This window comes from Silene latifolia, chromosome 2, assembly GCF_048544455.1.
Source record: "Silene latifolia isolate original U9 population chromosome 2, ASM4854445v1, whole genome shotgun sequence".
Lineage (NCBI taxonomy): Eukaryota > Viridiplantae > Streptophyta > Magnoliopsida > Caryophyllales > Caryophyllaceae > Silene > Silene latifolia.
The window spans coordinates 109,630,494-109,652,939 of NC_133527.1; the positions used below are offsets into that span (position 1 = coordinate 109,630,494).

General features: G+C 39.1%; 1 non-coding gene across 1 annotated transcript; it reads right to left on the reverse strand.

The window, feature by feature from the left end:
* Nucleotides 1–12,937: 12,937 nt before the first annotated feature.
* On the reverse strand, nucleotides 12,938–13,044 carry LOC141645506 (small nucleolar RNA R71). Its single transcript, XR_012544987.1, has one exon. It is a non-coding gene; the product is annotated as a small nucleolar RNA R71 (small nucleolar RNA).
* Between the last annotated feature and the right edge of the window lie 9,402 nt (nucleotides 13,045–22,446).

Genomic DNA, 22,446 nt, shown 5'->3' on the forward strand with positions numbered 1-22,446 from the left:
CTTCAAACTCACATTCATGGTCAATGTCCAAGGAGTGGTGGGGGGTGGTTTCTTGGGATTCTTTCATTTGGGCAATTTGAATCTCCAACTCCTCACATTGGGCAACAATGCCTTGAAAAATATTGTCCCTCTTTTGGCTCTCCTCTAGCATTTGTTTTATGAAGTTTTGTTGATCTCCCATCATTTGGAGAATCACATTTTCAATGGGTTCATCTTCTTGTTGTGGGTAGGTGTGCAAGTGGTTGTATTGTGGCATTTGGAATTCATTGTGAAGTGGGTATTGGGTGGGTGGTGGTTGTTGATATTGGGTGTGGTGATTTTGGTGGGAAAAATTGGGGTAGTGGTTAGAATTTTCATTGTATGAGTTGTAAGGTAGGTTTGTGTTGACTTGCTCCTCAAACTCCCCATACCCATAATCATACTCAAAAGATCCAACATATACTCCATGTATCAAATCTTGGGTCATCATAGCTAAGACAAGGAAATAACTACAAGCATAGAAACTACACAAAAATGGTAAGAACAATCCTTGAGGAACAAGTTCCTCAAGGTGAAAGCACAATTACAATAGACAAACAAATAAGAACTTAATCACATAGCACCATCCCCGGCAATGGCGCCATTTTGATAAGAGTGTCGTTGGGGCTCTCAATCAAACACATTTATAATACTCAACATACAACTAGTTAGCGGTAAGTCGAGGTCGATCCATGGGACGGTGTGCTTTGGGTTCTAAGTCTATCTATCTCAATTTATGCTAGTGTCACGATTTGTTTGGGTTTGTAGTTGTGTCTAGACTAATGCAAACGATAAGGTAAAACAAGCAATAAAGGGAAAGATGTAAACAAATGATTAAAAGTGCTAGGATATCATGGGGTCATAGGGGATTCATGGTGTTGATCATACAAACATGTTTACAAGGTTGCAAGCAATTAATGTTGTGGAGGAACCGAGTTGGGTTATATCTTACGGTCCTTAGGAAGAGTTGGGTCCCGGAGCCGAATCGATTAGATTGTACAACACCTACAAGTCGACTTACTTTCCTCCTAATCAACTTCTATGCATGGTCTAACAAGACTCGAGTTGGTTTATATCTTACAAGTCAATTTGAGTAGATAAGAGATGGTTGTAAATGCAAGGATTCATAGGCTTAGCATTTCATCAGACATAACATGTGCATAAAGTTGACATCACAACAAGCAAGCAATTTAATCATGTGAACATATTAGATTAAGCATGAATCAATCCCATGTTGGTTTCCCCTAATTACCCACTAATCCTAGCAAGAGACTACTCACTCATTATCATGGGAAACATGCCATTAATGGTGTCAATCATCACAACAAGTATAAACATGATAATAGAATGAAGAAATGAACAATAAAGATTAAAGAGTAAAGGAATTATACCAACTTAAGATGATCCAAATAATAAAGCAAAGAATAATAGAAGAACTTGATGATTGATGGAAGGTTGTCAATCTTCCAATAATAACCCAATAATCTTCAATTACCCAATAATAAACTTGAATAATAAACTTGAACAATAATTAAGGAGAGATTAATGTGTAATTTGTGGAAAGATTAAAGAGTAATCTATTCTAATCTACTCCTAATCTAATCTAAAGAAGGATTTTCTACCCAAAAACAACATACATGATTAATTACAAAGATGGGGTATTTATAGTGGAAATTAGGTGGGATGCATTAGGTTAACTAAGGGCTAAACTAGTAATTACACTTTTTAAGTTGAGCAAGGAGACTCCGGTATTTTCTGAGGAAGGGAGTCTTTCTTTGAAGCTTGGAGAAGACGAAATCATGCTGTGAAGGAATCCGTGCGTATTGGGGTCGGGACGGACGGAATCTGGCAAAGGAATACGAGCGGATTCAGGGGAATCTGGACGGATTCTAGTGAGGCAATCCGAGCGGATTAATGAGCAGGACGCTCGGATTGTTTTGTGGAGACGGGCGGATTTGAGACAATCCGCTCGGATTGTTCTTCAGCCGTGGTTCTTCTTCTTTTCTTCCCCTTTTTGCTCATTTCCATTTTTATTCTTGCGAGATTGGTCTTTAGTCCTTGCTTCCTCTTCATACTAGTCCATCTATTATCATCAATAAGCTTCCAAATGTGCACGAAAAGACGGGAATTTCCGCCTTATTATCTCCTTTTCTACAAAACATATGAAATGCGATAGAAAAGCAAATAGGAAGGTTTTGACGGATAAAATGGCCATAGAATGTTATAAAAGTATGCAAAATAGGTTCAATTAGGGGACTAAATGTGCGCAAATAATGTTCACATCAGAGCACCTAGACCAAAACATAATATATAGCTTCACAAACAACTCTACAATTAGTAAAGAGGCAAGTAAAGGTCGGATCCCATGGGACGGGAATTGAGATGAGATTTCTATTGCAACTAGTGGTGTCTTAGGGGTGTCACAATTTGGGTTGATGTAGAAGGTCACTAAACTAAATAGTAATGAAAGTAAACAAGCAAGATGAATTGAAAAAGGGTTGTAAACAATTGATAAAAAGCACTAGGATATCATGGGGTCATAGGGGATTCATGGGAATTGATCATACAAACATGTTCTCAAATTATAAGCAAGCAATTATTGTTGTGATGGATTGAGTTGGGTTGGTTTATGTCTTACAAGTCTCATTGAAAAGATAGGTGATGGGTAAAAAATGCAAGGATTCATAGGCTCGCATTTTATCAAACATAACATGTGCATGAGTTGAGATCATAACAAGCAAGCAAATAAACCATGAAAGCATATTAATTTAAGCATAAAATCATTCCCCATGTTGGTTTCCCCTAATTACCCATTAACCCTAGCTATGGAACTAGTCACTCATTATCATGTTGAACATGCTAGCAAGGTTGTCAATCATACCAACAAAGTGAAACATGATGAATAAATGAAAGTAATTAGCAATAATTAAAAAGGGATTAAGAGAATTATACCTACTAATGATTTCAATAATAAAGCAAAGAATAAAAGAAGTACTTGATGCTTGATTGAGAGGTTGTCAATCTCCCAATAATAACCCAAATAATCTTCAATTACCCAAAATAAAGGATGAACAAAAGAGAGATTAAGGAAATAAAACTTGTATTAAAACATGATTAATTGTTGATTACAAAATTAAAGAGAGATTTGATTGATATTAATTACACTAGAGATTGCTAAGAAGAACATGCTCTTCTAATTAGAATAATGGGGTATTTATAGTGGGGATTAGGTGTAGGAATTAGGGTTAACTAAGGGCTTAAATGACGATTAAGTCCCTACTTAGGGAAACGCCGGTATTTTTGGAAGGATGGGCATCTTTCTTTGAATCTTGAAGGAACGAAATTGTGCTGCCTTGAAATCCGTGCGTCTTAGGCACGGGACGGCCGGATTCGAGAGTCTCTGCCCGGGCGTCTTGGAGTAAAGAAGCTCGGATTATGGAGGTGGAGGCCGGGCGTCTTCAGGACAATCCGCACGGATTGCTGGACAGTCACACTTCTTCTTCTTTTCTTCCCTTTTCTTCATAAAATCCTTGGGGATTTCCTCGGGGATGCAAGGATCTTTCCTCATCATTGCCCATCTACTATAGTATGTACAAAGGCCTTCTAATCTTGTCTCTCCTTGATTCTTGGTCATTGAATTCAATCAATTTAGTCTCGTTTTGCCATGAAAATGCAAGGTTTGCACTCCTTTCCTACCAAGGACACAAAACCTCAAAGAAAATGCAAAACAAAGAACTAAAGACAATAAATGACTCAAATATGCACTAAAAAGCATGGGAACAAGGCTTATTCGGGGAATAAATATGCTCTAATTATGGTCACATCACTCATATCAGCTATGTTATTAGGTTAGTTTAAATAATGGTCCTAGTCTTTGTCACCTCTTTACTCGGGACGAGCAAAGGTTCGGTTTGGGGATATTTGATGTGACCATAATTAGAGCATATTTAGTCCCCGAATTAGCCTTGTTCCCATGCTTTTTAGTGCATATTTGAGTCATTTATTGTATTTAGTTCTTTGTTTTGCATATTCTCTGAGGTTTCGTGTCCTTGGTAGGAAAGGAGTGCAAACCTTGCATTTTCATGGAAAAATGAAGCTAAATTGATTGAATTCAATGACCAAGCATCAAGGAGAGACAAGATTAGAAGGCCTTTGTACATACTATAGTAGATGGGCAATGATGAGAAAAGATCCTTGCATCCCCGAGGAAATCCTCAAGGATTTTATGAAGAAAAAGGAAGAAAAGAAGAAGGAACGAGACTGCCTAACAATCCGTGCGTCTTCCCCTGAAGACGCCCGTCCACCACCCACAACCCGTGCGTCGTCCTCCACAAGACGCCCGGGCAAAAGCTCCAGAAGACGCCCATCTTTCCCTTCTGGACGCCCGTCCAGAAGCTGCCAAATCCGCCCATCCCGTGCTAAAGACGCCCGGATTCCCAGACAGTCCCATTTCGTCTTCTTCAAGCTTTAAGGAAGGATGCACATCTTGTTCTAGAGACCGGAATCTCCCTAGAGACCGGAGTCTCCCTAAGAGACCGGCGATTCCTCAACAAGGGACTTAATCGTCATTTAAGCCCTTAGTTAACCCTAATTCATGTACCTAATCCCCACTATAAATACCCCATTAGTCTAATTAGAAGAGCATATTCTTCTTAGCAATCTTTAGGGTAGTTAATATTAATCAAATCTCTCTTTAATCTTGTAATCAACATTTAATTAAGTTTTAATACAAGTTTTATTTCCTTAATCTCTCTTTTGTTCATCCTTTATTTTGGGTAATTGAAGATTATTTGTGTTATTATTGGGAGATTGACAACCTTCCAATCAAGCATCAAGTACTTCTTTTATTCTTTGCTTTATTATTGGAATCATTAGTAGGTATAATTCTCTTAATCCCTTTTTAATTATTGTTAATTACTTTCATTTATTCATCATGTTTCACTTTGTTGGTATGATTGACAACCTTGCTAGCATGTTCAACATGATAATGAGTGAGTAGTTTCCTTAGCTAGGGTTAATGGGTAATTAGGGGAAACCAACATGGGGAATGATTCATGCTTAAATTAATATGCTTTCATAGTTTATTTGCTTGCTTGTTGTGATCTCAACTTATGCACATGTTATGTTTGATGAAATGTGAGCCTATGAATCCTTGCATTTTTTACCCATCACCTATCTTTTCAATGAGACTTGTAAGACATAAACCAACTCGAGTCTCATTAGACATGCATATTGTTGAGCAGGGAAGATTAAGTCGACTTGTGGGTGTTGTACAATCTAATCGATTCGGCTCCGGGACCCAAACTTTCCTAGGATTGTAAGATATAAACCAACTCGATCCATCACAACAATAATTGCTTGCTTATAACTTGAGAATATGTTTGTATGATCAATTCCCATGAATCCCCTATGACCCCATGACACCCTAGTGCCTTTTATCAATTGTTTACATCCCTTTTAATTCATCTTGCTTGTTTACTTTCATTGCTATTTAGTTTAGTGATCTTCTAATTCAAAGCCCAATTGTGACACCCTTAAGACACCACTAGTTACAATAGAAATCTCATCTCAATTCCCGTCCCTTGGGATCCGACCTTTACTTGCCTCTTTACTAATTGTAGAGTTGTTGGTGAAGTTATAAATTGTGTTTTGGTCTAGGTGCTCCTAACGACAAGTACTGGAAGACTAAACCCCACGAGGGAACACGGCCAATTTGCTTTATTATTTGGAATCATCTTTATAGGTATAATTCTCTCTTAATCCTTTTTTAATTATTGTTAATCATCTTCATTTGTTCATCATGTTTTGCCTTGTTAGTATGATTGACAACCTCGTTAGCATGTTAAACTTGATAATGAGTGAGTAGTTTCCTTAACTAAGTTTAATGGGGAATTAGGGGAAACCAACATGGGGATTGATTCATGCTTAATCTAATATGTTTTCATAATTAATAGGCTTGCTTGTTGTGATTTCAACTTATGCACATGTTATGTTTGATGAAATGCGAGCCTATGAAAAAAACATAACATGTGCATAATGTTATTTACAATCAATGGAATATTTGTCTAGGATTCTTGCCTTCACTACTGATGTATTACCCTTCAACTTTCATTCCCTATGTAGCAAGGTTAGATTGCAGCATCTAATGTTTGCTGATGATTTGTTATTATTTTCAAGAGGAGATCAGAAGTCTGTTATGGTTCTGCTGAGGTCTTTTGTAACTTTCTCGGAAGCCTCTGGTTTGCAGATGAATAAGCAAAAATCCAACATCTATTTCTCTGGTGTTCAAAGACATATCAAAGATTTTATTATTGGTGTTTCTGGGTGTGTTGAAGGGCAAATACCTTTCAAGTACTTAGGAGTACCTATCACTGCTGGAAAATTGGGGAAAAAAGACTGCCTGGTGCAAATTGAGAAGATTATTGAAAGGATTAGGTCTTTTGGTGCCAGGAAAATCTCCTATGCGAGAAGGGTGGTGTTGGTTAAATCAGTCTTGACTTCCTTATTTACTTACTGGGCCAATATTTTCTTAATTCCAAAAGGGGTTCTGTGGAAAATTGATTGCCTTTGTAGGAACTACCTTTGGGATGGTACAAATATTTACATGAGGTCTCTCCTTGTTTCCTGGGAAAAGGTGCGCACTCCACATTCTGGGGGGGGGGGGGTTAGGAATCAGATGTAGCTTTGATTGGAATAGAGCAACTGTTAGAAAGTTAGTTTGGTGGTTGTATAGCAAGCCTGATAGCTTATGGGTCAAGTGGGTTCATCAAATTTAAATGAAAGATGGTAGCTGGGATACCCACTTACCTAAAGCTCACATGAGTGGGAATTGGAAAACTATTTGTAAGGTTAGAGATGTTTTTTAGTTTGGTTAAGTTAATGGGAAATGGCTTGCTGGGAAGGATGGTTACCCTGTTGCATTAGGGTATGAATGGATTCGTCATAAAGGGCAACATGTAGGATGGGCTAAGCTTCTGTGGAAGAGTTGGGCACTCCCAAAGCACAAATTCTTGTCTTAGTTGATTCTTAGGAATGCTCTCAATGTTAAGGCCAAGCTCTTCAAGCATGGTATATGTTCTGATGAAGTTTGTTGCATCTGTTATACTGGCCAGGAAACGATAGCACATGTTTTTCAGACTTGCAGATATTCCCGCCTGGTTATGGCAGGAGTGTGTGACTGGCTGCAGATTCCTTTACCTACTGTAAATGGCTGCATATTCCCGCCTGGTTATGGCAGGAGCTCCCTAAAGAAGAACATTTGTCTAGGTGCTCTCATAGCAGTGTATTATGTGCTGTGGCAGCAGAGGAACAAAGCAAGAATGGAAGGAGTTTTAACTAGTCCGTGTGTTGTCATTCATCAAATTAAGACAAGTATTAGGTCTATATTGACTAGTTGCAAAGTAATAGCTAATGTGGATATTGATTTGATCTCCTCATTAGTTTGATGTCCATCTAAATTATATTTCTTAGCTTGTAATAGTTGGTTTTGAGCTTAATGAGAACTTACCTTCTACCAAAAAAAAAAAGAAATGCGAGCCTATGAATCCTTGCATTTTTTTACCCATCACTTACCTTTTGAATGATACTTGTAAGACATAAACCAACTCGAGTCTCATTAGACCATGCATATAGTTGGATAGGCAGGATTATGTCGACTTTTAGGTGTTGTACAATCTAATCTATTCGTCTCCGGGACCCAAACCTTCCTAGGGATTGTAAGATATACACCAACTAGATTCCATCACAACAATAATTGCCTGCATCTAGTAGAAAATATGTTTGTATGATCAAATCCCATGAATCCCCTATGAACCCATGACACCCTAGTGCTTTTAATCAATTCTTTACATCTCATTTTAATCATCTTGCTTGCTTTCATTATTTTGTTTACATTGTTATTTAGTTTAGTTGATCTCCTACCTCAACCCAAATTGTGACACCCTTAGACACAACCATTTGCAATCAAAAATCCTACATCAATACCCATCCCTTGGGATCCGACCTTTACTTACCTCTTTACTGAGAGTAGAGTAGTTTGTGAAGTTATAAATATTGTTTTGGTCTAGGTAACTGTTAACGACAAGTAACCGAAATCCATACACCGACCAGAAACTTTTACTTGACCGCTCGTTTTAGGATGGTATCCCAAGCCTGTTCTATGTTGAATGCCATACTTTGTTAAGAGAGATGCAAGTTTCTTTTCACGGAAGTGTGTTCCACCATCACTAATAATTGCTCTAAAAACTCCAAACCTTGGGAAGATCACTTTTCTTAGGAGCTTGGTCACCGTTTTTGCATCGTCGGTTGTAGTAGCAATTGCTTCTACCCATTTCGATACATAATCAACGGCAACTAGAATGTACTTGTTGCCTTGGGACGATACAAAGGGACCTTGGTAATCAATTCCCCAAATCAAATATTTCAACCTCCCATATGCCTTGTTATGGCATCTCATTCCTCTAAGATATGTTCCCGGTTCTTTGGCAAGGATCACAATGAAGGATAAACTCTCTAGAATCTTCAAACATAGTGGGCCAATAGATGCCTGATTGTAGGACTTTCGCAACTGTCCTTCTTGCTCCATGGTGTCCTCCATATGGCGATGAGTGGCAACCTTCCAAAACTTCTTGAACTTCCCATTGTGGCACACACTTATGGTAAAGACCATCACTATATGCTTTTTAGAGATTGGGATCATCCCAAAAATACCTCTTCACTTCAAATAAGAATCTCTTTCATTGATTGTAGTTCAAATTCGGAGGAAGAACTCCTCCCACAATGTAGTTCGCAAAATCGGCAAACCACGGTGTTGTGTGTTGTTCGAGTTGTGTGCGGATGGCCATTAGAACATCATCGGGAAAGGAATCATTGATTGGCATATCTTCCCCATTGTTGTCAAACCGAATCCTTGACAAGTGATCCGCAACTACGTTCTCGGCTCCTCTCTTGTCTCTTATCTCTAAGTCAAATTCTTGGAGCAATAATATCCACCTCAACAAGCGTGGATTTGATTCTTTCTTCACCAAGACATGTCCAAGAGCATGGTGGTCCGAGAATACTATCACCATCGATCCAAGTAAGTAGGAGCGGAACTTGTCCAAAGCATACACTATAGCAAAAAGTTCCTTTTCTCTGGTACCATAGTTAACTTGTGTGGCATCAAGGGTCTTGCTTATATAATATATTGCATGTAAAGCTTTCCCAAGTCGTTGGCCAAGAACCGCGCCAACGGCATAGTTGCTTGCATCACACATTAACTCGAAGGCAACTCCTAATTCGGCAGGTGAATAAACGGTGCCGAAATTAGAGCTTCTTTGATCCTATCAAAAGCCTCAACACACTCATGAGTAAATTGGAATTGGGCATCTTTAAGCAAAAGTTTAGTGAGGGGTTTTGCAATTTTGGAAAAATCTTTTATGAATCGTCGGTAAAACCCCGCATGACCGAGAATACTCCGCACCCCTTTGACATTCACTAGTGGCGGTAATTTCTCTATCACCTCAACTTTAGCTTTATCAACCTCGATGCCCTTTTCCGAAATCAAATGACCCAAGACAATGCCTTCATTGACCATGAAATGGCACTTTTCCCAATTCAAAACAAGGCTAACATCTTCACATTTTTGGAAGATAAGAGATAAAGTATGCAAACATGACTCAAAATCTTTCCCATAGACAATAAAATCGTCCATAAAGACTGCCATTGTGGTTTCAAAGTATTCGGAAAAGACACTCATCATGCAACGTTGAAATGTGGCGGGAGCATTACATAGCCCGAAGGGCATTCTCATATAGGCAAATGTACCATAAGGGCATGTGAAGGTGGTCTTTTGTTGGTCATCCGGGTGTATCGGGATTTGGAAGAATCCCGAATACCCGTTAAGGTAGCAAAATAATTTGTTAGATGCAAGCCTCTCGAGCATTTGATCAATGAATGGGAGAGGGAAATGATCCTTTCTTGTTGCGGAATTCAACTTACGATAATCAATACACATTCGCCAACCGGTGATCTTCCTTGTGGGTATTAGCTCGTTCTTATCATTTTTTTACCATCGTGGTACCTCCGTTTTTTGGTACCACTTGAACAGGGCTATTCGTAAGGAATCCGATATGGGATAATGATTCCCGCATCAAGCAATTTCATAACCTCCGCTTATACAATTTCTTGCATATGGGGATTTAGTCTCCTTTGTCCTTGAATGGTAGGTCTATGGTCTTCCTCTAGATGAATCCTATGCATGCAAAAGTCGGGGCTTATTCCCTTAAGGTCATCTAGACTATAACCTATAGCCTTTTCATATTCATTCAACACACCAAGAAGACATTCCAATTGACATTCATCATGTTTTTCATTGACAATCAAGGGTTTAGTTTTAGACTCATCAAGGTAAGCATACTTCAAATTTGTGGGAAGGGACTTTAAAGATGGTGTTTGTACCTCAACTTCTACCTTTGATGGTTCATTGGGAATACTTTCCACCTCCATTACGCTTTGCACCTCTATTACACTTTCTACCTGATGTGATCAATATTTGAGCATATTTAGTCCCCGAATTAGCCTCGTTCCTATGCTTTTTAGTGCATATTTGGGTCATTTACTATCTTTAGTCCTTTGTTTTGCATATTCTTTTGAGGTTTTGTTTCCTTGGTAGGAGTGGAGTGCAAACCTTGCATTTTCATGGCAAAATAGAGCTAAATTGATTGAATCTAATGACCAAGCATCAAAGAGAAGACAAGACTAGAAGGCCTTTGTACATAATGTAGTAGATGGGCAATGATGAAGAAGATCCTTGCATCCCCGACAAAATCACGGGGGATTGTTGGAAGAAGAAAAGAAGAAAAGAAGCTGGACTGGGATCCAAGCGTCTCATCCCTCGGGACGCCCGTCCAGAAGCTCCACAGGACACTCGTCCAAACCGCCAGGCCGCTCGTCCAAGCCCTATACAATCCGCTCGTCCCGACCTTCTGGACGCTCGTTTTGTCCTTCAGAGATGCGCATATTTTTGAAAGACTAGCTAAAAGGATACCAGCATCTTTTCTTGAGAGGAGCGATTCCGCAAGGACTTAATCGTCATTTAAGCCCTTAGTAACCCTAATTTGTGCACCTAATCCCCACTATAAATATCCCATTAGTCTAATTAGATTATCATGTTCTTCTTATCAATCTTTAGTGTAATTTATATTATTCTAATCTCTCTTTAATCTTGTAATCAACTTCTAATCAAATTTTAATACAAATCTCATTTCTTTAATTTCTCTATTGTTCATCTTTTAATTTGGGTAATTGAAGATTATTTGGGTTTATTGGGAGATTGACAACCTTCCATCAATCATCAAGTACTTTTATTATTCATTGCATTATTATTTTGGAATCATCATTAGGTATAATTCTCTTAATCCCTTTTTAATTATTGTTACTCATCTTCATTTATTCATCATGTTTTGCTCTGTTAATATGATTGACAACCTTGTTAACATGTTAAACTTGATAATGAGTGAGTAGTTTCCTTAACTAAGGTTAATAGGGAATTAAGGGAAACCAACATGGGGGATGATTCATGCTTAATTTAATATGTTCACATAATTTATTTGCTTGCTTGTTGTGATCTCAACTTATGCACATGTTATGTTTGATGAAATGCGAGCCTATGAATCCTTGTATTTTTTACCCATCACCTACCTTTTCAATGAGACTTGTAAGACAAAAACCAACTCGAGTCTCATTAGACCATGCATATAGTTGAGTAGGGAGGACTAAGTCGACTTGTAGGTGTTGTACAATCTAATCGATTCGGCTCCGGGACCCAAACCTTCATAGGATTGTAAGATATAAACCAACTCGATCCTATCACAACAATAATTGATTGCTTATAATTTGAGAATATGTTTGTATGATCAATTCCCATGAATCCCCTATGAACCCATGACACCCTAGTGCTTTTAATCAACTGTTTGCATCTCATTTTAGTCATCTTTCTTGTTTACTTTTATTGTTATTTAGTTTAGTGATCTTCTTATCACAACCCAAATTGTGACCCCCCTCGACACCACTATTTGCAATCAAAAATCCTACATCAATACTCGTCCCTTGGGATCCAACCTTTACTTGCCTCTTTACTAGTAGTAGGGTTGTTCGTGAAGTTATAAATATTGTTTTGGTCTAGGTGCTCCTAACGACAAGTAACCGAAATCTAAGCTCAAAGCGGACCCGACCGAAAATGGCGCCGTTGCCGGGGACGGTGTTAACTTTATTTGATTTTCTTTGATTGTTATTCGTTGTGTCTTTCTTTGCCTTAGGGAAGTAAAACTCCTCAAGGTTTGTTCTAATTGTTTTCGAGTTGTTTGATATTTTGCATGTCTAGAAGATCACAAGGTAACTTGTTACCCATTGATCATGAAATTGAAAGGACTTTGCCAACCAATAGAAGACTTGCTAGAAATACTTTGAGAGGTATTGGTGAGGTTGTAGATATTCAACCAAATACTATTGAGTTCATCAACTCTTTTGCAAGATAAGGTGAGGAGAACTCAACACAAAATCAACCACACAATCAACCCACAATGCCTAAGTTTTCAGCACATTCCGTACTAACCGAGGAGAACCTACCCAATGGAACTCCCACACCACAATACTTAACCGAAAATTTCATTGCAAAATCCGCATTTATCCAATTAGTCAAAAGAAGCCAATTTGGGGGGATGCCTAGTAAAGACCCTCATTCCCACATGAAGACTTTTTGGTACTATTGTGATGCGATTTCACAAACCGGAGTGACTCAAGACCAAATTCGATGGGTCTTATTTCCTTTTTCTCTAATTGGTACCGCGAAACAATGGTTGAAGAGCCTTGATAAGGCTACTCTTGGAAGAAGTTGGCTCTATCTTTCTACAAAAAATTCTACCCTCCGGAAAAGACTAACAGGCTAAGAGCTGAAATTACGGGTTTTAAGCAGAGGGACGAAGAATCTTTGTATGAAGCTTGGGAGCGATTCAAAGGAATTTGTCGCTCATGTCCTCATCATGGACTTAGCGAGTGGTTCTTCGTACAACAATTTTGGAATGGCCCTTATGAAGACTCAAGAAACATTCTCAACATGGGATCAAATGGTATGTTCACCAAAGTTGACGATAATCAAACTTGGAACAAGATTGAGGAAATGGCGGTCCATAATTCACAATATAGTAGACCTCGCAAGGCTACTAGAGGAGGAAAGCATGATGTGGACTCTATTACTCAATTGGGTGCTCAACTTAGTGCTCATATTGATACCATTAATTTGGAGTTTGAGAAGGCTATGGCGAAGCTTGCAGAAGCCTCCAAATCGCCTAAGCAACATGTTAATGCCATGGTGGCATCTTCATCAATTCCAGGTGGAGTATGTGAGAGTTGTGGAACTTTGGGAAATGACCAAAGTGAATGTAGGGGAACAAGTGAACAAGTGAATGCTTTCCAAGCATACAAGAGTGGTACCCCTTATTCCAACTATTACAATGAAAACACCAAATTCCATCCCAACCTCTCATACAAAAGCCAAAGTGTTCAAAACCCTCAAACAACATACACCCCACCTCTAATGAGAAACCTAGCTCAAAGACCCTTTTTCAATCAAAACCAAGGTTATCAAAACCAAACTCCATACAATCAAAAAAATGACCAAGGTTTTGATGTTAAAAAAGCGGTCCTCCAAATGAAAAGAAACCAACAAGAATTTTTCACTCAAATGCAAAAGGATAGCCAAGCAAAGGACATCACCATTAACAACATACTAGCTCACACAAAGATGTTGGAGACCCAAATGTCTCAATTGGCATCTTCAAGTTCACAAAGACAAAAGGGACAATTACCACTTCAAGGTAATCCCCCAAGACAAGAATCGGTGAGTGTCATCCATTTGAGGAGTGGTACAAGGTATGAAGGGCCGAAGATGCCCGTTGATGAAGATGTTGTGAATGCTAGTGACAAGGAAAGAGTTGTTGAAAACTCTAAACAAGAAGAACCCACCATTCAAGAAGTTTCAAAGGAGAATGAAGAGAAGGCTAAAGAGAAAGAGCCTATTGTGATTCGGCTTCCACTTCCAAGTCATCAACCTAAGCCTAAGTTTGATGAACAACTTGGGAAGTTTATGGAGATTGTCAAGAATTTGGAAGTCTCAATTCCGTTTACGGAATTAATCAATCACGTTCCGGCCTATGCGAAATAAATGAAAAATATTCTTACAAAGAATAAATCCACCCGGAAACTTGAGACTATTGCTTTCACTAAGGTATGTAGTGCCATCCTACAAGGAAGTTCACCTCCAAAACTAAAAGATCCGGGAAGCTTCTCTATTCCATGTACCATTGGCGACACCACAATCAACAAAGCTTAATGTGACCTTGGAGCAAGTGTGAGTGTCATGACATATTCGGTGTGCAAAAGGTTAGGAATGGGATAGCTTAAGTGCACTAATATCACGCTTCAAATGGCGGATCGATCAACGAAGAAACCTTTAGGGGTATAGGAAGATGTGCCGGTAAGAATTGGCAAGTTCTTCATCCCGGTGGACTTTGTTATTGTTGATATGGAAGAAGATTCCAACATTCCTATCATTTTAGGAAGACCCGTCTTACACACCGCGGGAGCGGTGATTGACGTGAAACATGGAGAACTCACCCTTGAAGTGGGAGATGAAACAATCACTTTTAATCTTGACAAGATAATGAGAGCTCCCCGATTACATGAGCCATGTTTCATGGTTGATCATTATAGCCGAGAAAGTGATAGGAAAAAGTTGGCATCTCAATGTAAAGAACAAGCTATGGGTAAAAAACGACCACCCATATGGGAGAAGGAAATGGGTAATCTCCAAGATGCTCCATCCAAAGAGCAAGAATGTTTCAACAAGAATGAGAGCTTGAATAGCTCACCACCACTCATGACATGAGAAGAGGAAGGCCTCATTGGCAATAATGACAAGAAGAAAGGGGAGTTGTTCTCATCAACTCATGATACTATTGGGGAACAAGTGGACGAAGTATGCGGTCTTTGGGATGATGCGTTTGAAGGGTTATTCAATCCTTATATTGGTAATGCGATGACCCGAGACCACAATGAAGAACAACAAGTGAAAAGGTCTATTGAAGATCTTTATTATGACAATGAACAAGCTTTCGACTACTTCTTCAAGGTGTTGAGCAACATCAACACCTTGGCTATGCCCCCTTGACATCTCATTTATGGATGCCCCTTATTCCAACTATTACAATGAAAACACCAAATTTCATCCAAATCTCTCATACAAAAGCCAAAATGTTCAAAACCCTCAACCAACATACACCCCACCTCCCATGAGAAACCAAAATCAAAGACCCTTTTTCAACCAAAACCAAGGTTATCAAAATCAAACTCCATACAATCAAAAAAATGACCAAGGTTTTGATGTTAAAAAAGCGGTCCTCCAAATGCAAAAGAATCAACAAGAATTTTTCACTCAAATGCAAAAGGATTGCCAAGAAAAAGACATCACCATCAACAACATCCTAGCCCACACAAAAATGTTGGAAACTCAAATGACCCAACTAGCATCCTCAAGCTCTCCAAGACAAAAGAGGCAATTACCACCTCAAAGTAATCCCCCAAGACATGAAACAGTTAGTGCCATTCACTTGAGGAGTGGTACAAGATATGAAGGGCCTAAGAAGCAAGTTGAGGATGAAGTTGTGGAAGCTAGTGACAAGGAAAGAGTTGTGAAAAACTATAGGGAAGAAGAACCCACCAATCAAGAAGTTTCAAAGAAAAGTGAAGAAAAGGCCAAAGAGAAGGAGCCCATTGTGATTAGACTTCCATTCCCTAGTCGTCAAGCTAAGCCTAAGTTTGATGACCAACTTGGAAAATTCATGGAAATTGTGAAGAATTTAGAAGTCTCGATTCCTTTCACGGAATTGATTAATCACGTTCCGGCCTATGCGACGTACATGAAGGACATCCTTACGAAGAAGAAATCAATCCGGAAGCTTGAGACAATTGCCTTCACTAAGGTGAGTAGTGCCATCCTTCAAGGGAGTTCACCTCCAAAACTCAAGGATTCGGGAAGTTTCTCCATTCCATGCACTATTGGTGACACTACAATCAACAAAGCTTTAAGTGACCTTGGGGCAAGTGTTAGTGTCATGCCATATTTGGTTAGCAAGAGGCTAGGAATGGGATAACTCAAATGTACCAACATCACGCTTCAAATGGTGGATAGATCAACAAAGACACTTTTAGGGGTATGGGAAGATGTTCTCGAGAGAATTTAGAAAAGTCTTCATCCCGGTGGATTTCGTTAATTTTGACATGGAAGAAGACTCCAACATTCCTGTTATCTTAGGAAGACCTTTCTTGCACACCGTGGGAGCGGTGATCGATGTGAAACATGGAGAACTCACCCTTGAAGTGGGAGATGAAACCATCACTTTCAATCTTGACAAGACCATGAGAGCTCCCAGATTGCATGAGCCATGTTTTATGGTTGATCACTATAGCCGGAAGGATGATAGAAAGAAGTTGGAATTTCAATAGAAAAAAGAAAGTGGATGATGCTCCATCAAAAGAACAAGGAAATAGCAACAATGAGAGCTTGAAAAGCTCACCCATAACAAGTGAAGAAGATGGCCTCATTGGCCAAGACAACAAAGAAGGAGAGTTGTCCCCATCAACTTAAGAAATTTTTAATGATCAAGTAGACGAAGTTTGCGGTCTTTGGGATGATGAGTTTGAAGGGATATTCAATCCCTATATTGGTAATGCTATGAGCCAAGACCATCATGGAGAACAACAAGTGTAAAAATCTATTGAGGACCTTTATCATGTGATCCGGACGATGTCGTCACTCATCCAATCAAACACATTTATAATACTCAACAAACAACTAGTTAGCGGTAAGTCGAGGTTGATCCATGGGACGGTGTGCTTTGGGTTCTAAGTCTATCTATCTCAATTTATGCTAGTGTCACGATTGATGGGGTTTGTAGTTGTGTCTAGACTAATGCAAGCAATAAGGTAAAACAAGTAATAAAAGGAAAGATGTAAACAATTGATTAAAAGTGCTAGGATATCATGGGGTCATAGGGGATTCATGGTGTTGATCATACAAACATGTTTACAAGGTTGTAAGCAATTATTGTTGTGGGGGAACTGAGTTGGGTTCTGTCTTACGGTTCATAGGAAGAGTTGGGTCCCGGAGCCGAATCGATTAGATTGTACAACACCTACAAGTCGACTTACTTTCCTCCTATTCAACTTCTATGCATGGTCTAACAAGACTCGAGTTGGTTAATATCTTAAAAGTCAAGTTGAGTAGATAAGAGATGGTAAAAATGCAAGGATTCATAGGCTTAGCATTTCATCAAACATAACATGTGCATAAAGTTGACATCACAACAAGCAAGCAATTTAATCATGTGAACATATTAGATTAAGCATGAATCAATCCCATGTTGGTTTCCCATAATTACCCACTAATCCTAGCAAGAGACTACTCACTCATTATCATGGGAAACATGTCATTAATGGTGTCAATCATCACAACAAGTATAAACATGATAATAGAATGAAGAAATGAACAATAAAGATTAAAGAGTAAAGGAATTATACCAACTTAAGATGATCTAAATAATAAAGCAAAGAATAATAGAAGAACTTGATGATTGATGGAAGGTTGTCAATCTCCCAATAAAAACCCAATAATCTTCAATTACCCAATAGTAACAAACTTGAATAATAAACTTGAACAATAATTAAGGAGAGATTAATGTGTAATTTGTGGAAAGATTAAAAAGTAATCTATTCTAATCTACTCCTAATCTAATCTAAAGAAGGATTTTCTTCTAGATAAGAGAGGATTGTGTCTAATCTAATAAAACTTGATGGTTTGATTATTACAAATGGGGTATTTATAGTGGAAATTAGGTGGATGCATTAGGGTTAACTAAGGGATAAACTAGTAATTACACTTTTGAGTTGAGCAAGGAGACTCCGGTATTTCTTGAGAGAAGGGCTTCTCTTTTCGTAGCTTCAAGAAGACAATCCGTGCTGTGAAGAAATCCGTGCGGATTAGAGTCGGGACGGGCGGAATCTGGCAAAGGAATCCGAGCGGATTCAAGAGAATCCAGGCGGATTCGGGTGGAGGAATCCGAGCGGATTCAGAGCAGGACGCTCGGATTGTTTAGTGGAGACGGGCGGATTTGAGACAATCCGCTCGGATTGTTCTTCAGCAGTGGTTCTTCTTCTTTTCTTCCCTTTTTGCTCATTTCCATTTTATTCTTGCGAGATTGGTCTTTAGTCTTTGCTTCCTCTTCATACTAGTCCATCTAATATCATCAATAAGCTTCCAAATATGCACGAAAGACGGGAATTTCCGCCTTATTATCTCATTTTCTACAAAACATATGAAATGCGATAGAAAAGACAATAGGAAGGTTTTGACGGATAAAATGGCCATGAGATGCTATAATAGTATGCAAAATAGGCTCAATTAGGGGACTAAATGTGCGCTAATTATGGTCACATCAAATATCCCCAAACCGAACCTTTACTCGTCCCGAGTAAAGAGGTGACTAAAACTAGACCTTTATTTAAACTAACCTAATAATATAGCCGATATGAGACAATTAGCGGGTCTCACTCCGCCCCTTCAACTCACAACAAGACAACCATGAGGTAGGATGCCTTCTTGCAAGGCAAGGTGGGGCTTGCCAAAATGGCGACACATCCAATCATTAAGCACACAAAAACATATAATGGATGCATCTACAAAAAGAATAGCCACTCCCTCATCAAGTGGCGGAAATTATCTACAAGGGAAGCAATTCAAGGGTACACACTCCTTTATAGATGCAATTTCTTCAAACTACTAAGCCTAGAAGGATACCAATAAATCACCTCCAAGTTGTGTCAAGCTAGGGTACCTTTGTCCTCAATCGTTAAATGCTTTTGTCAAGAATAGACTCCTTATGGTGTTAGAAACACTGGAGGATCGCGGAATTCCCCCTCTTGCCTAGACAAGAAGAAGGGTCGTCCCCTCTCTACCATGCACAAAAATGGATACGTTGGATAAAGGGATCAATAGATATTTGAGTTTCACTTTGGGAGTTTGCTTTTGTTTTTGTTTTTCCCCCCAATTTCTTGTGGCATATAACATTTGAGAACACTTTCTTTGCCATTTCTTTTTTATTTTTGGCATTTCAATACTTGACAACTTTTTGCATTTCTTTTTGAATATTTTCAAAGTCACCCCATATGTAGTGAGGGTGGCTTATATTTGAAGCTTTAGGAGTTCTATTTTTGCTCCTCATTTCATTTGATGCATTTTTTGCAAACTTTCTTTCACTTTTCATTTCATTGAACTCAAATTGATTTCTTTTTGTGCCCATTCCCTTTTGTTGACAAAATGTGGTAGAACATGGATAATGGATGGATGGATGGATGGATGCATGGTTTCAAGGGTCACCTTGGAATAAACGGTAGCCAAGGAGTTATCACACCACAAGGTACTCTTGACTAGGCCTTAATCCATGGGTCAAAGGATACTAGCATGACACATCCTAGGGTGTTTTACAAGTATTCTAACAAGCAAAGTCTTAAGAATAAAAAGCATCTACTAGGGCCTATATACACTTGTCAAGCTTCCTAAATAGACGGTTTCACAAAATTTTTCTAACCATGCAAACTACATGCCATGATGCAACTAACATTTATACATCCTAATGCAAATGATTCTACCAACTAATATGCCATATAAACTAAATGCAAGTCCTAAGTTCACATTGTTTTTACCGCATCAATCAAAATAAAGCCACATAGTCATTAACATAAAGAGGAAAAAGGAGATTGGAAAGATCATACCATGCGGTCTTCAATATCCTAATGTCTCGGATGTGGCGTAGTCAATGAATGTGAACAAGGATGAACAAACACAATATATACAAAACAATATATACAAGTCTACACTACAAAGGAAATGAACTTGTTTTTGTATTTTTAAATTTTTCAAATTTTTATGGTTTTTGTTTTTATGAAATTAAAAGACATATTTTTGTGATTTTTCGAAATTTTTCAATTTTTATGCATTTTTGGAATATAAATTCCCATCCCCCACTTTATTTTGGACATTGTCCTCAATGTACATGTAGGAGTAGGAATGAAAAAGAAATACATGTTTTTGGAATTTTGATTTTATGGAAATTGAAGTACAAATGCAATGATATGATATGAATGAATGCATGCTCTAACTAAATGCAATTCTTTATATGACATATATAACAAATGAATGCAATCTAAACTATCCTATATGATGCATGCTTTAAACTATGGTCACTTATGATCAAACCTCCCCAAACCGATTTAAACACTATTTCTAGTGTAGAAAAGAATAGGATTGGTCATTAGTGACTATGCATGAATTCTAGTCTATATGCAACTATCTACATGAATTATATTACAATGCAACTATATTATATGAACTAACTAATGTAGATGCAATATGAAATATAATACAAATGCATGCAAAAGCTACACTAAATGCAATGTAAATATAAAAGAGAGAGGGAGAGATGGGTATCATACAAGTGGTAGCGGTGAAGTAGGCCTCTTTCACTCGTCATCCTCATTTTGGTCATAGCCATAACCATGAGAGCTTCCGGCTTGATCATGTCCGGGTGCTTGGCCCCAATATCCTCCTTGGTCAAAACCTCCTTCTTGACCCGAGTACCCTCCACCTTGGCTAGAATGCCCTCCATCGCCGCGACTCCAAGCTTGGTCCCCATAATTTGGGAACAAGAGCTCCGGTTGTGCCCAAGAGGGTTTAGGACCATTGGGGTCAATATACCCTTGTTGAGCCATGTTATAGTATTGGGGGTAGAGGGCTAAGTAGTTGTCTTCCCTCCCTTTATGCACCCCAAGGTCCACTCTATTCATGAGTGCCATCAAATCATTAATACCCGGGGTATTGGGGATTGCCGGCTGAAATTCGGTATATGGAGTGGGGTAAGGTGGGATAGGGACGTAGGAAGGTGGGCGCATTTGTATACCCGGCCCTTCACGGGGTGGTTGACGGTGTGGCTCTTCCCTTTGAGGGGGATTTTCAAGAATTTGGATATCAAGGAGGTAGCTTGGTGGAGGATAGTATGGACTCAATCTTGGGTCAATGCCCGGTATCTTCCATCCTTCAAGGATCATCGAAGTGCAACCCTTGGTGTACCATTCCACACTCCCATCTTGAGTGTAGTTGCACCATCGGTGACTATAGAAGATGGTGTGCTCATCAATCAAAGTCCTCCCTTCAAGAGGAATATAGGTTCCTCGGGCATTGAACCCGGGACAAAGGTGTTTAGCCAAAATTGTAATTAGACCTCCCATCACGAAGGTTTTAAGTTGAGATGTCCCTTGAGCAAAGTCATGGAACCTAGTGAGTATCTCTAGTGGCGTATTGATATTATAACGCCTCACCGCTCGAACATTCAAATAAGACTCAAGAAAAGTTAAGTCGATGAGAGTACACCGATCTTGCTCGTACCTCCCATTGATGCATCCGGCTACAAAGCGTTCGGTGAATCGAATCACCGGATGTTGGATAGCAAATGTATAGCAACGCTTTATATTGGTAAAGTCCCTCCCGGAGATAGCTTTCCAAAGAAAATCCACATTAAAATTATCGGGCTTTTCGGTATAGTTGGTGGGTATTTCAAGACCGAAAACATAGGCAAATTCCTCAAGAGAAAGAACATGGTCTCAGTTGCATAACCTAAACTCCATGCCTAAATTGTTGCGGGCATCCGCCATAATGCGAAGGCTACTCAAGAACTCGAGGGTGAGACTAAGGTAAGTCTCTTCATGAGCATGGAAAAAGTTCCCAATGCCAAGGCCATTGAAGAACATCTCGGTAGGGTACCTTATCTTAAGGATTTCCAACACCCTAGTGTCAACAAATTGAGTAGGCTCGTATTTCTTACCTAGAAGCTCGACAAATTTTTCGCGGTGGTCATCGGATAGGAAGATCACTTCTTGGAAGTTGTTGAGTTGTTCAATACCTCCCCTCATTATCACATCTCGTGGTGTTGAAGAGGTTGATCCCTTGCGCTTCTTCCCGATTGATTCAATCAATTTCTTGGCCTTTCCCTTGGAGCTCATGTTGGTGATGTAGTGTTTTTGAGGATGTGAAGGTGATTTTGAGGATTGAAGAGAGTGTTTTAGGGTTTGGTAAGATGAGGAAATGAGGGAGAAGGGGGGGTGATTATATAGAAGAAGTAGGGAATCCGAACGGATAGGGTTGGACCTAACCCGTTTTATCCGCATGAACAGTGCAATCCGAGCGGATTGCAGTCGGGACGGGCGGATTCTCGACGGGGAAGACGGGCGTCTTTGGTAGAATCCGCACGGATTCTGGAACAGAGAAATCCTTTGGTTGGGAAG